General features: G+C 45.8%; 1 long non-coding RNA gene across 1 annotated transcript in view; it reads left to right on the top strand.

Moving 5' to 3' along the window:
* The window catches only part of LOC102450964 (uncharacterized), a 90657-nt gene that overhangs the window by 57061 nt on the left and 17235 nt on the right, over positions 1-16361 (top strand). The window contains exon 4 of the long non-coding RNA XR_012898098.1: positions 9257-9290. This is a non-coding gene — a long non-coding RNA (uncharacterized LOC102450964). The remainder of the gene's footprint in view (positions 1-9256; positions 9291-16361) is intronic.

Here is a 16361-nt window from a genome sequence, read left to right on the forward strand (position 1 = left end):
TTTGACACATTCTAATTACATGATCACGAACTATTTTTGCCCCATTTAGTAAATAAGATTGTTGGCAATCACTAAATGGGTAGCTTCAATTTCTTTCTAGCCTCATCATTCAGCGTTACAACATTCCATTCAAACTCTGAACTAAATTCTGAATTAGCACTTCCTTCATAGATTTTTTATGGCAGTTATCACCATAGTAACTGAGTATCTCACAAACATTAATTAATGTATCTTTACAACACCCCTGGGAGGGGGGTTTATTGTTATCTTCCTTCACAGAAGGGGAACTGAGACAGAGAGAGATTAAAGACAAAATTATAAAAAAGTGTCTAATAATCCTCAGTGCACCAACAGGAGACATCCTGGAATGGGTTTTCCAGAACATAATATGTTTAGAGCACTTTCTATACCCAAAGCACAGCTCCAATCAACTTCAGTTGCAGCTTTGCATGCTCAGTACTTTGGCAAATCTGTTCCCATGTGTCTAAAATTTGTTTACTTAATTTTGAAATTTAGAGGAATGTTTATTTGTTGTCACAAATTCATTTTTCAGAAGATTGACAAGGTAGTGATTTTCCTTCAAAACGTCATGGAGAATTAATGGCACCAATGCCATCAAATAATTAGAGTGGTACATGTCTGACGTTCCGTGCACATTGTTTTGTCCTTTCCTCAGAGGTTAAGAAGAACCATTTTTCTTCCTTCTTGTTGTAACAACCCAATGTATACCCTAAAATTTGACCAAACTGATCCAAAGTTTAGGCTGTTTGACGGCCAGATAAAACCCACTCTCATTTGTTATTCAGTGTAATTAAGTCCTCAGCTGGTACAAACTGGAATAGTTGCATTTGAGGTGAATGGAGGTAGACACCAACTGAGGGTACGTCTACGCTACAGAGCTTTTTTGGGAAAATGGCCCTTGGTGCATGTTCTGTTTTTCTCTTCTTCCTCTTCCTCTTCCTCTTCCTCTTCCTCTTCCTCTTCCTCTTCCTCGTGTTCTGTGTGGATATGATAGATTTGGTTTTATTTAATGTCTTTCATACTTAAAAGTCCTTTAAGCTACTTTACAAAATAAGAAGTTAAATGCTAATAGTTTAGTGATTGAAAAAGGCAGTGGTCGTTATGCACTTGGAAATAAATTATAGATAGTTTTGGACTCATTCAGCTCTCCGGCGCTCCTCTGGCAATTCAAAAGGGCCCGGGGTTCCAGGTGCTGTCAATGCAGCAGTAGCAGCAACTGCGGCAGAGAGCTTCAAGCAATGGCCTCTTTTCCCCATCCCCTTGCTCCCCATTGGCATGCCCGATGGTAGCAGGGGCAGTAGCAAGTAGCATGGGCTTGCTACACCAAAGACAAATGTGCTCGGATACTGTGGCACATAATTGATGCTGCTCTCTCACTCTGCTGCTCACCACTGCCTGCACCACTGGACCCGCACTAACTATTGTCTGTAGGGGTATGTCTACACTACCACCCTAGTTCGAACTAGGGTGGTTAATGTAGGCAACCGAAGTTGCAATTGAAGCCCGGGATTTGAATTTCCCGGGCTTCATTTGCATCTTGCCGGGCGCCGCCATTTTTAAATGTCCGCTAGTTCAGACTCTGTGCCCGCGGCTACACGCGGCACGGACTAGGTAGTTTGGATTAGGCTTCCTATTCCGAACTACTGGTACACTTCATTCCACGAGGAGTAACGGTAGTTTGGAATAGGAAGCCTATTCCGAACTACATAGTCCGTGCCGCGTGTAGCCGCGGGCACGGAGTCCGAACTAGCGGACATTTAAAAATGGCAGCGCCCGGCAAGATGCAAATGAAGCCCGGGAAATTCAAATCCCGGGCTTCATTTGCAACTTCGGTTACCTACATTAACCACCCTAGTTCGAACTAGGGTGGTAGTGTAGACATACCCTACTAGACTAACTCAATGAGAGCTAATACCAGTATGTCTACTGGAAATGAGGATCACATCTATAGCTCTAAGTGTTGACATAGCCTTGTAGGTCTCCTCAAACATTGTATACATGCTGTTTCTAAAATTAGCAAATTGAATTCAACAAGGTCCATATTTATGTCCATAAAAGGATTAGTTGTTTGTGTCCATTCTAATTCAGAAACGTGCCCATTTCATAATGGTACAATTCTTCTCAAATTAGGCTTTGAATATGTATACAGGTGGTAGAAAATCAGATTCATTCACCGGAAATTTTAAAAGTTTGAAGTTGTGTCTGTTTCACAAGGCATGAAATATACCCAGTTACGTGGGATTTTTTTTACGTTTCCATGACATTTCTATCATTTGTTAAAACATTTGTCCAAATAGTGTTCAAGATCACTACTGAACACACCTTGGCTGCATCTAGACTGGCATGATTTTGCGCAAAAACTTTTAATGGAGAAGTTTTTCTGTTAAATGTATTTGCGCAAAAGCGCATCTAGATCGGTCCCGGAGTTATCGTTACAACAATGTGCTTTTGCACAAAAGCGCGTCTACATTCGCGAGACGCTTTGGCGCAAAAGCAGAAGCCCGGAACCATTTTGAAGAGGGCAAAAGGGCACCAGCCCTTTTCGGGGTTTGGGGGCTGGAGCTCCTTTGAGACACGTGCTTAAAGGGATCTCCCCGGACAACCGTTTTTCTCCTGCTGCGTGCTATAGGATCTCTTGCAGTTTTTGTGGTTGCCTTCTGCCTTTTTGGACACCACTGCCTTTTTTCCTTTTAGTGCCTTTGCCTGTTTTTTTTTCATCTGCCTTGTTTTTTGTGCCATGTGCCTGCTCTGGCCCCTTCTGGCCATTTTGGAGTGCCTGCAGCTGGTGTTCCAGGCTACTGCCCTCCTCTTCCAGGACCTGGAAGTGCAGATTGCTCTGGACTCCCTCACCAGGGAGGCCATGGCGTCCCTGTGCCATCCACACCCAGCTTGGAGAGGCCACTGTGGAGACTGGACACCAGTACGGACTGGTGGGACCGGCTGGTCCCAGGCCAATGGGGCGACCAGCAATGGCTCCTGAACTTTCGCATGCGAAAGCGGATGTTCCTGGAGCTTTGTGCCTGGCTCGCCCTTGCACTCCGGCTGTGGGCACCCATCCCCGTCAATAAGAGGGTCACCATCACAGTCTGGAAGCTGGCCACCCCGGACAGCTACCGATCAGTGGCACACCAGTTTGGGGTGGGCAGATTGACCGTCGGTGTCGTCGTGATGGAGGTAAGTCCCAGGAGGAGTGGGGAGTGGGGTTGGGGGAGGGTGCTGCACTCCATGCCCAGGGGCAGCCAAGACTCCAGGCTGGGTCACCCAGGGGTTTGGGCTGTCCCTCCCTTGCACAGGCCTGCTGGTGCGGGGGGTGGGGGTGGGGGGGGGTGAGGAGGTCCTGGTGTGTGTGTGTGGGCCTGAGCACAGAGGGCATCACAGGGATGGGGGGACCAAGGGAGTGCAGACTCACTCTGACTTATGTGATGTGTTCCCGTGTTTCTCTGCACCTTTCTGCAGGTCGTTCATGCCATCAATGACGTCCTGCTCCCGAGAGTCATCCGCCTGCATGACGTGGACGCTACGGTAGCCGGCTTCGCTGCCCTCGGGTTCCCCAACTGCAGGGGAGCCCTGGATGCAACCCACATCCCCATCCGTGCCCCGGAGCATCGAGCGGCCCATTTTATGAACGTTTATGCGAGCTGGTCCAGCAGGGCACACGACTCCTGAATCCTACGCAATTCTTGCCTGTTTTGCAGGCTGGAGGCGGGCACTTAGTTCCCACAGCGGGAGTTTACTGTCGGGGACGTGCCTATGCCCATCTGTGTCGTGGGGCACATGGCCTACCCCCTGCTGCCATGGCTAATGCGGCCCTACATGAGGTGGCCAGACCAGAACTGGGCCCGGTTCAACAACCGCCTCAACCAGGCCCACAACCAAGTAGAGTGCGCCTTCGGCTGCTTGAAAGCCCAGTTCCGTTGTTTGCTCACCCATCTCGAGATGCGTGAGCGGAATGTCCCGGCGGTAGTGGCTGCGTGCTGCGTGCTCCACAATCTTGTGGAGCGGAGGGGGGAGGCCTTCCTCCCGGCATGGATGGCAGGTGAGGGCCAGGCCTACGAACAGCTTTGCACAGCTGCCATCCACCAGGTGCACCAGGAGGGGGTGCGCATCTGGGAGGGCCTGATGGACATGTTCTCCCAGGCCCCATAATAGGGTTGCCTCGGTCTCCCTTTACAAATCTCTCCCAATTCTCCTTCCCCCTCCCCTCCTCTTACCTCCCAATAAACAACAAACACAGTTTTTTTTTTTAACAAAAACTTGTAACTTTTTATTTACAATGGGGAGACGGGAGATCTAGGATGGGAGGAGAAGGAGACCTTCAACTGGGAAGGGGAGGAGCTACTCCTGCAAGAGGTGGCCTCTGCAACTGCTTCTGTGGGGGCGGACCTGCACATGGGGGCAGGCCGCATTGGGGCAGGCAGCACGGGGAGGTGGGCAGGAGGGGCACGACCAGGGGCAGGAGGGGCCATTGCAGGAGGGGGCAGGGGCAGTGCTAGGGGAGGGATGGGGGGGGCATGGGGCAAGGCCATGCCATAGTGAATGGCATGGCCAATGTGTGCAGTGAAGATGGCTATTGAATCCATCATGCGGACGCACTGGGCCTGGAAGGAGCTCCAGGCCTCTTGGCGCCACTGCAGGTCCACCTCCACGTGCTGAGTGATGGCTGCCTCGATGTGCTCGACAGCCTGCATGTAGTGCCGAAGGAGCTGGTCCCGGTGGCGGACCCGCCGCCTTGGTGGTTGGGCGGCTGGGGGTGCTGCTGTTGCCACTGCCGCTGCCACAGGGCTGGAGGGTCACCGGCTTGCTTGTGCTTTGTCCCGCTGCAGGGAGCAGAAGAAAGGATGGGTCAGTCAGGAAGCTCAGCCACTGTCCCCACACCTCATGCCCTCCACCCCTGAGCCCAGGTGACACCACAGTAGTGTGGCTTGGGCCCACTCGGTTACTCCCCTCCCCCCCGTGTTGTATGTTTGCATACACCCCCGGAGTAGGGTCCTCCTCCATGTATTTTAACCACCAGTCTGTATCCTGGCCCCTTGGAGGGTGGGAGGGTGCTTGTGTTGTGTTAACCTGTGGAACTCCCTGCTGGTGGAGGCTGTGAGGCTTTGGGCTAATCAATGGTGTTTGACAGGGAGTGAGATGAATCCCCACACCATGCCTGGGAGCACATCTGGCAGACGTGGTCTGGGCTCTCAGATCCTCATCACGTGAGATGTCTCCTGGACGGAACCAAGGGGGTGACTGGGGAGTGTCCCATCCTCGCAGCAAAACTCAGGTGGCCCTAGGACCAGCCTGAGTGCTTCCCCTCTCCCCCTTCCTCTAGCCCTCACACATGTAGCCCAGGGACATGTGTGGCCGCAGTGGGGACTTCTCTCAGGGGACCAGCCAAGGCACTGGGAGCAGGCGAGGGGCTCAGTGGGGGCCACGCTCATGGGCTGTGACACTGCGGTTTTACCAGGAGCAGCTGGCTGTGCCTCACAGCCAGGCATGGGACAGTGTGCCATTCTGTGTGCTGCACTCTTGCGGAGGTGCGGGCTCTGGCCTGAGTCCCTGGGGCCCTGGCTGGTTCCAGCTGGCATCCACCCTTTCCCCCGGTCCTGCTGGATGTGTGTGAGCAACATGGTAACAGGCGTGCTCTGGAGCTGCCTGCTGCGGCCACATGGTTGCACATGCTGCATACTGCCTAATGCCACACAGCCCGTGCAGCTCACATGGCCTGAGTGACTTGCTCCCCCTCTCCCCTCTCCGGGCGCCTGGCTCCCCCCCGCCCTTGTGAGTGAAAAGTGCAACACTCACCGGTGGATCCTTCCCCAGCCTCCGAGGACGCATGGGAAACGTCGGGGCTGCTGGAGGGGGCCTGCAGGGTGGCAGTGCTGGCCTCGTCCTCCGACCCACTGCGGGTGTCTCCTTCCCCCGCCTTGGTGGTCCTGGTGATGGGGGGACGAACGCTGGTGTCCACAGGGACGTCCGGTCCCTGCAGTGCTGGTTGGTCCAGGATGCGGTAGAGCTGTCGGTAGCGGGGGCAGATGTCAGCTCCTGCCCGCTGGCCCGCACATAGCCCAGGCGCAGCTCTTTTACTTTTGCCCGGACTTGTGCCAGGGTCTGGGCTGGATGACCCTGGTGTGCGAGCACCTGGGCCATGCGGGCAAAAATGTCCTCATTGTGGCGACGGGAGCAGGTGTCATGCAGGGCCTCCTCCTCCTGCCACAGGTCCAGCAGTGCCTCCAGCTCCCCCGAGGACCAGGATGGGGCCCTTCTTTTTCGGCCCCTTGGGGCCTCCTGTGCTGAGGGTGCAGGTGGTTGCTTTCCACCTTGAGCTGCCATCCTGCTCTGGGTGGCGTTGGGGACGGCAGGGACCTTGTGGCAGAGCTCTGGCCAGAGGTCCCAGAAGGGCTTCTGCCTCGTGCGCTTAGCAGGCTGCGTCTGCCTTTAAGGGGTCTCGGGTTACCAGGAAGTCCGGGAGCTGCTTGCAGCTACGGAGCCTCCAAACGGCCACTAGGGCTTTTTTCCGTTTAGCCTGCTTTTGCGCAAAAGATCTTAGCTGCCTGTCTACACCGGCCCTCTTGTGCAAAAACATTTGTGCAAGTGGGCTTTTTCCTGAACGGGAGTGTCAGAGTATTTGCACAAGAAGCACTGATTTTGTACAGTAGAACGTCAGTGTTCTTGCGCAAATGCTCGTGGCCAGTGTAGACAGGCGGCAAGTTTTTGTGCAAAAGCAGTTGCTTTTGCGCAAAATCTTACCAGTCTAGACGCACCCCTTATGTTTACCAAAACCCATGTTTTTGTTTCATACCTGAACACAATTGTAATAAATATTTTAGTTATAAAACATTGATAAAATGAGGCAGAAATATGAGCGTAAAATGAACTTTTTGAAAATTATATTTTTTTCACTAAAATTTATTTTTTTAATGAAAGCCTTTTGTGGTCAGAAAAACTGTATTTAAACAAAGGACCAGCTCTGGTTGTGTATTATACACCCATGCACCAACGTACTACTTATTGTAAATAATGTGGTAAGTCTTGCAATTTGCAAATTGCTACTGATAATTGTGACTCTGGTCCTGCACACACTTAGTATCATCACTAATTTACGGTCTATGAGTAGTTTCATTAAAGTCAATGGGGCTACTCGTGTGCCTAAATTTATTCATGTGTTTGTACGCTTAATGTTTTCTGCTAGTTAACTTCAATATTTGCAGTATTCAAGGTATTTTATTGAGTAAGTATAGTGAAGTAGAAAGATAAAATGCATATATTGAAATAATCTTATTTATTAATTTGGTAAGATTTTAATAGTCACCTCAGTAGTGTTTTCTGGTGTTATATTTTTTTATGTTGAGATAATGTTTCCTGTTTCTGCAATATATTTCACAACCGCCTGATACTTCCATTTTACTAGTTCAGTTTGCTGTCTTGTGTCATGTGACAAAAGTAATGCATGTTCTGATCAGGCTCTGACTACAGAGTTATTGTTAGATAAATCCAGTGATTTTCTTCGTCTGATTATTGCAGTTAAGCTGTGTTTATGACAGACTGTTTGACATATTAGGCATAATGAAGAGGCTAATAAACGGTATTATTGTAATCCATGTGGAAGATTACTCAAACCTTGGGAAAGAGGAAAAGAGTGTTAATTATAGAAAAAAGACTGTATTCTGAAAGTGCTGGAGGGTCAATTTTAAGGATGTTTATCTTCAGTGCTTTATGAAAAAATCAAAAGAACCACACACACTCATCTAACCAAATATGCATATATTTATCAAAGATGAGCAGTTGCTAAATTGGTATCCCAAATATTTTCAAAAGCATGAAGAGGAAGGATCCACATGTTTTAGACTTGTGCCATCACTAGGAGCATTGTGACAGATGGAATCTGTCACACCCTACCCCAGGAGCGGGCAATATTTTTGACGGGGGGTCACTGCAAGGTTTTGGAAAGTGTTCGAGGGCCGCATTCTTCCAGGATATTAATGGAGGTATTCCGCGGTCTGGGATGAAGATTGGGTACAGAAGGGAACTTGGGGGAAGGGACTGGGGTGCAGGATTTTGGGATGTGACATAGGGTAGGAGCGGATTTGTGATCTGGGGCAGGGGATTGGGGTGTTAGATCTGGAAGGGGGTATGGGTGCAGAAGGGGGCAGAGAGTTGGGGAAGAGAGGCAGTGGGGTGCCAGAGGCAGGCTTCGGCTGGGAGGTGCTTACCAGCAGAAACTGAGGCAGACTGTCTGCTGCGGGCTGCTCATTGCTCTGTGTGGCTCTGCTCTGGGCATGAGAGGAAGGATGAGGGGATCAAGGAAGAAGGGAGAAGGCTTCCTACGCTGCCCCGGCTCCCAGCAACAATTCTCAGCTCCTATTGGCCAGAAACTGAGAGATTGGCCAATGGAAGCTAAAACATTTTTTTTGGAAGGTGGGATCAGCATGAGAAGTCTCCCTCCTCCCTCCCCAGCCATCCAGAACGGAGAACAGCTGGCTTTTTAAAGTGTAGGCTGTTCTCTGCCTGAGGATTCCTGCAAGGCGGCTGCAGGCCAATCCAGTGTTTAGTGGGCTGGATCTGGCCTGCTGGCAGCCTCTTGTCCATCCCATCCTACCCCAGTTGTGACATCTGTTATTTTGCTAAAAACTGTGCAATGGAGCGATGCTTGTATGGTTACTGCTCATGGTGTCTTTGGTAAAGTTCGATCCAGACAGGGATGTGTCTAGTCAGTTAGCAGCTGCCCATTCCACAGGTCACCTTGAAGATGGCATCTACAAGGAATGCACCAACATGCTTCCCTTGCTAGTCAATCACACACTGACCCAAACACGGAAAATTCCACAGGTGGCCTATTACTCTGAAAAAGGGCCTCAGTACTTTTGTCAATGTGATGTATTTGAGATGGATACTGTCCTGTGCTCACTACAGGGAGAGGAGCTGCAGAATCATTCATCATCATTGTGCCTTGCCAGGCTGACCAAATGAAAAACTGATGGTGAGGATGCCCTGGGATGGAGATGGCCAGTTTTGTGCGGCAACTAGCCAAAGAAAATAAAAGGGTCAGGCAACAGACCTTACAGATATTTAAACTTAATTCAATAAGGTCTCCTCAGGAAATTGCCATTTCTGTCACAAACATGTATAAATTAAATTTGGAAGTACATATCTGGTATACTCCTTTATCTCCTTTAACTCACTATCAAGATAAATGAGATGTTGTGAGTTAGGTTTACAACTTTAATGACAATGTTTTTCTGTTTTCTAGTTTTCTCTTCTTCCTCAAGCTTTTCCCATCACAGGTAAGCTGAAGTGATTTTTTTCCTTTTCTGAGCTCAGCTTAAATCAAATGAGTCTGTAAACAGTTTCCAATTTTCTACTGATCATTGCTACTTTATAGCTGTGTAATAAAGAAATTCCTCTGAGGTATAAATGAACATAATCTCCTACAGAACTCTAAATTCTCCTTAACGTCGTTTATTCTCCTTTGCCACAACTGGATTTCCTCTCTGCCCTAAAATAGTCCAGGCCTTTAAGAATCTTAAATGTTTTTTAAATGTTCTTCCTTTTAAAGATCTTGTAATAATTGTCTTTTTTTTTGATAGGGTGGCTGATTCTCTTCTTACTTTAGGGTTCAGCTTTATTTTAATTATCCTTTCTATAGCCCCACATAGATTATGATGATGGCTATATATATATATCGACTCCCCCCATCATTTAGCATCTTAATACTCAAATAGATCTATATCAGTATTTCTGTAACAGAAAGATTGACCGATCTACGAATATATAACTTGTAAGTTAGCTTTTATTAAGTGTTGTTTAAGTTTTGTTTTGCTTTGTGTTAGAAATGTCTGGTTTACTTCAAGCTTGGGAACAGCTTCATCATATTGTCCTTGCATTTAAAAATCCAACCCCAAAGTAATCCTTCTAAATAATGTTTTCCTTGCATTTCCTATTGACACTGTATCTTGGAAACAGCATCATGACTCTGCATATAGTTCAGTAGTAATCTACAAATGGAATGTATTTTTGAGCCATATGGTTATGTCTTACCGTAAAAGCACACAGAGGCTCCAGGTACATCTACACTGCATGACTACCATAATTTAACGAATATACCCCACACCCGAATATACCCCGCACCCAAATATACCCCGTGTTTTTTTCTATTTGAGTAAAAAAAATCTTGTATACCCCACACACGAATATAACACACGGGGTATACAAAACTTTTCTGTGCCGGGGGTATATTTACTGGGGGTATATTTATGGTGTGTGTGGGGGAGATAAGCCACTCACCACCCCAGGTTTCAGTGCAGCCTCCAGCCTCCGGGCAGGGAAGTGCTCACCGCCTGGTTCCTACGCAGCTGCAGGAAGGGGCGGGGGAGAAGGACCCACCAGCCTCCAGGCGGGGGAGCACTCATCGCCTGGTTCCTGCACAGCTGCAGGAAGGGGAAGGGGGATGAGCACTCCCCTGCCCCTTCCTGCGGCTGCACAGTAATCGGGGAGTGAGCGCTCCCCTGCCCGGAGGCTGGAGGCTGGCGGCTGCGCAGCCACAGGAAGAGGCGACAGAGAGCTCACCACCTGCTGAGTAAAAAAAAATTCTGTATACCCTGCACCCAAGTATACCCCGTGGGGGGAAGGGGAGGGGAGGGAGTGCGGGGTTTGTAAAAACTAATATAACCTCCGGGTTATATTCACTAAATTACAGTATTTCGAGATACCAGAGGTATCCTAAAATAGCTACCTCGTGTCTACACAAGCCTCACATTATTTCAAAATATTTTTTTAAATAATGGGTGCGCTGTTTTGCCATCCCGGTAAACCTTGTTGCACGAGAGATAAGGGATGGCTTGAAATAACACATTATTTTGAAATTTGGTGCTGTGTAGATGCGCCAAATTTCAAAATGAGCTATTTCAAAATAGATTTGAGATAAGATACGCATTTTGTGTAGCTCAAATTGCTATCTTTTTTTGAATTTAGGGTGCTGTGTAGACATAGCCTATGTCTATACTGCAACGCTATTTTGGGATACTAGAATACTGCAAAATAGCTATCCCACGTCTTCACCGCGAGCCCGTTATTTCAGGCTCTCTATTCCAATGTCCATGTAAACCTCATTCTACAAGGAGTAAGGGATGTTTTGAAATAGCAATTTATTTTGAAATTTGGCACCGTGTAGACAATGCCAACTGCTGAAATAAGCTATGTTGATATAGCATAGAAATAAGATACGCAATTTGTGTAGCTCAAATTGCATATTTTATTTTGATTTATACTGCTGTGTAGACACACCCAGAGAGAACATATTCAAAAAAGATGCACAAGGAAAGAGGCAAGAAGGAGACAAAACGTATAATCTCATTGAATGTGCTTGCAACCGATTTGTATTGAAGATGGTTAGCATGGCTAAAAACTATAGAAAACTCCACATGCCTTTGGTACCAAGATGGTATGTAGAAGATGGGTGGAGAATGAAAGTCATTTACAAGAAACTTGCAGGTCAGAGAAAATGGGATATGAAATGTTGAGGACAGAACTGTTTCTTGTATGTTTGAGAACTGGCCAAACCTGTAAGCTCTTTGGAAAGAAAGTGCAAACCCGGTGAATGAACATTATTGCTGCTCACGCTAGCAATAATGTGCAGTGCTAGCTGAACATGTGCAGGGCTGGCCGATAACATTTTGGCACCTGAGGCGGGGGGCTCAAATGATGTCCCCATTCCACTTCGCTGCACCAGCAGCAGACACAATTTTCTGCACTCTGGATCCTAGAAAATTGTCTGGCATCTGAGGTGGCTGCTTCAGTTCGCCTCATGGTAAGGCCAGCCCTGCACATGTGTTGAGTGGTGGGGAAATAATGCTGAACTTCTCTCCCTACCCTCACTTTTTTCCTTTCAACTTTAGTAAGGATTTTGAGCCTGATCTACTGGAAATCAATGGACTTTGGATCATACCCTTCTGGGGGAACTGTTTGGATAACTTACATCTTTGTACGGCAATATGTCACTGAGCTAGTATTTTTTATTTGGCATCATGCTTTTGTCACAGCTTTTGCTTTTCTACCTTGCTCAACACGGTATACCTCATGGAAGAATATGGGGCATTTTGAGTGTAATAAGACTGAATCCATACTCAGGAGTGAAGATGTAGAAGGTTTATATTAGAAAAAGTCTTATGAGTTAATTTGCTTTTATATACTGTAGCCTTTTATAATAAGCTTTGGAATGGGACTGAAAGGCTCATCTAAAATCTATTAGAATTGACTGGCTTTTCTGCAGTGTCATGTGTTTTTATACTGACTGGGATGAAGGCCAAAGCACTCCTTTGAGCCTTTTCTCCTTCCCTCTGACAGGCAAATATATATTACAATGTATATGTTTTATGTATAAAGTGACTTACTGAAACCCACAAAGGTGTATTGGTGAGATAAAAAATTTCTTTCAGCTGACTTTGTATTAAGCATTGTTTTTAGTTGAAGTTTGTGTGTGTCTGTGTGAGAGAAAAGGACAGTAGGACAGAGAGAAGAGGGGCAAATGAGATATCTTTGACTACATTAAAACTCTTTGCTTACTTCTTTCAAAAGAGGCCTGATCCTGGTTCCTCTGAGGTAAATGGCAAAACTCCAAATAAACTAGGCTATGTCTAGACAGCAGGCTTCTTTCGGAAGAAGTTTTTCTGGAAGAGATCTTCCAAAAAAAATTCTTCCACACGAGTGTCTACACAGCAAAAGCGCATCGAAAAAGCGATCTGCTTTTTTGAAAGATAGTGTCCACACTGAATGGATGCTATCTTGCATTTAAGCTCTGATTACTGTGGACAGTATGGCCACCAGGGCACCTGTGCTTTTTCCTCTTTCCTCTTTTTTCAAAAGAACTCTCTCTTCCCCGTCCACACACACCTTTTTCTGAAGGAGCTCTTTTGGAAAAAGGCTTCTTCCTCGTAGAAAGAGGTTTATCAATGTCGGAAAAACCCCTCTGTTCTTTCTCCCTTCCCACCCCCCGAAGAACGCAAATGCAGTGTGGATGTAATTGAAGTTTTTTTCAGAGAAACAGCCGTTTTTCTAAAAAACTCTGCATTGTAGACATACCCTCAGTGGGGACAAGTCCTGAATGACCATCATTCCTTTTTCTGTAGCTCTGGAATAAATTTGCTTTAAACATAAATATGCTTGAAATTTATATAGGAACAATAAAAACTTAATGACATTCAGATCTCCCAGAGAAAAAGGAAATGCAAAAACAACAACAAAAAAAGGAAAATCAAAAGAGAGGCAATAAATATTGATACTATACGAATATAATCCAATACAAAAGCTATGGAAAGACAAAGTTAAGGCTGAGAACACACATATGTATCCGCTTCCCTCCAGTTCTCTGAATTCCTCATTTCTTGCATCTCCCTATGTTCCCTGCTTTCAACCCACCTGAACTTATCACTCCTGTACCACACATTTCCCTCCACATGTGATAGTTTCCTTGTCCTCTTCCACCTCACATCCTTCTATATATGCACACCAGTTTGCCCTTCCTACCATTACTAGCACAAGCTAGTGCATAAAAATATTCCCCTTTAGAGAAATGCACAAAGGACCCGCTGTTTCAAAATTGCCATTGCTTCCTATTGTTTCCTGTGAAAATGAAGCCAGCAGCCATCTTTGCTAAGTTCAGTCTCCTGTCTCCACCCCACTGAGAGGAATGGAGGCATGCAGCCATTTTGAAAGAGTAGAATCTAATATATAAAGGAGAATGTTTGTAAGTTTGTGCACTAGTAACTTGGACACTATAAGAGCTACCACAACCAAACTTTGCATGGGATAACCTTTCCTCCAGGAGAAGGTTTTAAGATACTTTTGGACCTGATCGGGCCCGAGCTCAAGCTGTAAAAATCAAAAAGTAACCCACCGTGCTGCGCAGCAGGGGCCGCACCGCACACCCTTGGTCCTGTGCCCACTGCATGCGGCCCCCAGCACCATCCGGGACTTGCCCCCTCCCGCCCTCAAGGTTACATTAGCAACCCTTCCCCCCCCCCACCAACATGCAGTGCCCTGACCCCCACACGCACAATGGCTCGGGCACCTGCCCACCCCTCCACGGCACCTGCAGCCCCGGGCACAATCTGGGGCGCTTCTCCTGCATGTAACCTCCCTTTCACCCGGGGTTGCACCCTCCCCCCCAGGGATGACACGGACCTATATTTTAATACCTATAGAAATCAGTGCAACTTTTCTACCATTCAAAAAAAGATAATGGACTACTGTTTTTCTACATTTTATTCCTCCGGTTTTCCAAGCAACGCTGGGTAACTCCAGCTAGTTCTCTATAGTGTGGCAGTTATGAACAGGGTTGGCCCACAACATTTTGGCATTTGAGGTGGGGAGCTCAAGTGACACCCCCATACCCCCTCACTTGGGTCAAAACTTTGAAAGGTCTCAATTCTCTGAGTCCTAGTGGCGCCCCACCACAGTCTGGCACCTGAGGCAGCCGCCTCAGTTCATCTCATGGTAAGGCCAGCCCTGGAAAAATCTTTAAATGTAGCTGGTGCATAAGATTTCAATGTGTATTAGCTATAAAAGAGGTTTGAATCATCTACATTATTTCATTATCAAGATATTTAGGAGAAAAAAACCCAGGATGATATTGAGTGCTAGATTTCATTGTATAGTTAGCTCTAACTAATGAATCAATGAACTTTTAAATTATTGAAAAATCCATGTTGTACTGAAAGAATAAGTGCTTTAATTTTGGGGAGGATACACAACAAATTGTTTGAATCCCTGCTGAAAGTGCAAAGCTTAACTATGGGAAGCATACGTATTACTTCCATAGTTATCATTGTCATCATCATCATATTTAGATTACCATGACACCTTTGAACCTCAGGACCCTACTGTACTGTGCATTGTATAAACACAGAACTAAAAGACTTTTTCTATCCTGCTAAATATGTCAGAAGCAATGAGTAAGTCTGTTTGAGAGCATACCATTAATTAAAAAGAAACATAAAGTGCTAAACAGAAAAATCAAAAGAAACATTACAAAGTCCAAGAAGGAACTCTCAGAATTCCAAAAAGGGGACCAGAAATCTGGAAAGATGTTTACCTCTAGCAATGTTTTGAAAAATAAACCATGATTGGGTGCTGAGGTCACTTAGAATATGAACTATTTAGAAAATATAATTATATGTCTACAGGTCTGCAAATATTTGTTCTTTTATATGCACATGATGCTTTAGGCTTAATATATTGGCATTGTTTCCCTTTTATTAAGCTATTTAAGTAACTGTGAATGTCCAGTTGATGTACTTTGTGATTTAAGCATATTGCAACAATGTCTCTTGGCTTGTCTGGAACATTTTTGTGGTTTTTTTTCTTGTATTCATTTGCATAATTGTTGATTTTTGCCACGCAAGAGTTATAAAGCTGTTTCTTTTCTTCATTTTATTTTCTATTAGGTGCTGTTTGGGTTGAAGAAACTCCTAATTATGTGTTTTATTAGCTAATTTGTATACCCGTTTAACCTCATTGAGTCTGCAATGGGTTTTTTAATTTCAAGAGCATTTTCAATGTTCTGTCAGTACTTACAGAGCTTTATCAGAAGGTACCTTAACACACAGATGTTAACAACACATGTGCACTGACAGGAGATTTTCCTTTTATTTTTAGATAGTTTGAATAGTGCCATATAATTAATGTCTTAGGTGCAAGTAAAGCACCTATAGATGTGCCACTCCAAGTGTATCTATAATAAAATTCACTAATGTATTCAAGTGTAGGGAACATATCTGTTTCTGGGAGGTAATTTACATACACTGATTCTCTCTCTCTTCTCTTTTTATTTCTCTTTCCTCTATGGAAAAAAAACCCATTTACTATCGATTTTCAGGTATTTCTTCATACAGAAAAATACAGACTATGAGATTGACACAAAGTTATATGACTTCATATCACTAAAAACAGCACGGAATATTATTGTTGTTTGATATTTCCCATTATGAGATTCTGTTTTCATTTGTTTATAACTTTATTAAATTTTAACGGTTGGGCTGATTTTTCACAGGCCTGGAAACTGGCCACATTTGGGCAGATTTTCACAGGGATGGCAAAAGGCACGAACATGATGCAAAGGACACCCTCAGATCGGCTCAAATGTGGCCAATGGATGGGGCCTGTGAAAAAGCACATGCTCAGCAGAGACTTAGATTTTAACAGCTAATTGTTCAAAGATTCCATACACACTGAGTGGGCAGGCACCATTCCATGGCTGAACAGAACTGCAACTGCAATTATATATTTGGGCTTCTGTAGTCTGCAGCTACAAACACAAAGAGCAATGCCTTAATTGGTAACTGGAGAATTTTTGTAATTGG

Source organism: Pelodiscus sinensis, chromosome 1 (genome assembly GCF_049634645.1).
Source record: "Pelodiscus sinensis isolate JC-2024 chromosome 1, ASM4963464v1, whole genome shotgun sequence".
Taxonomy (NCBI): domain Eukaryota; kingdom Metazoa; phylum Chordata; order Testudines; family Trionychidae; genus Pelodiscus; species Pelodiscus sinensis.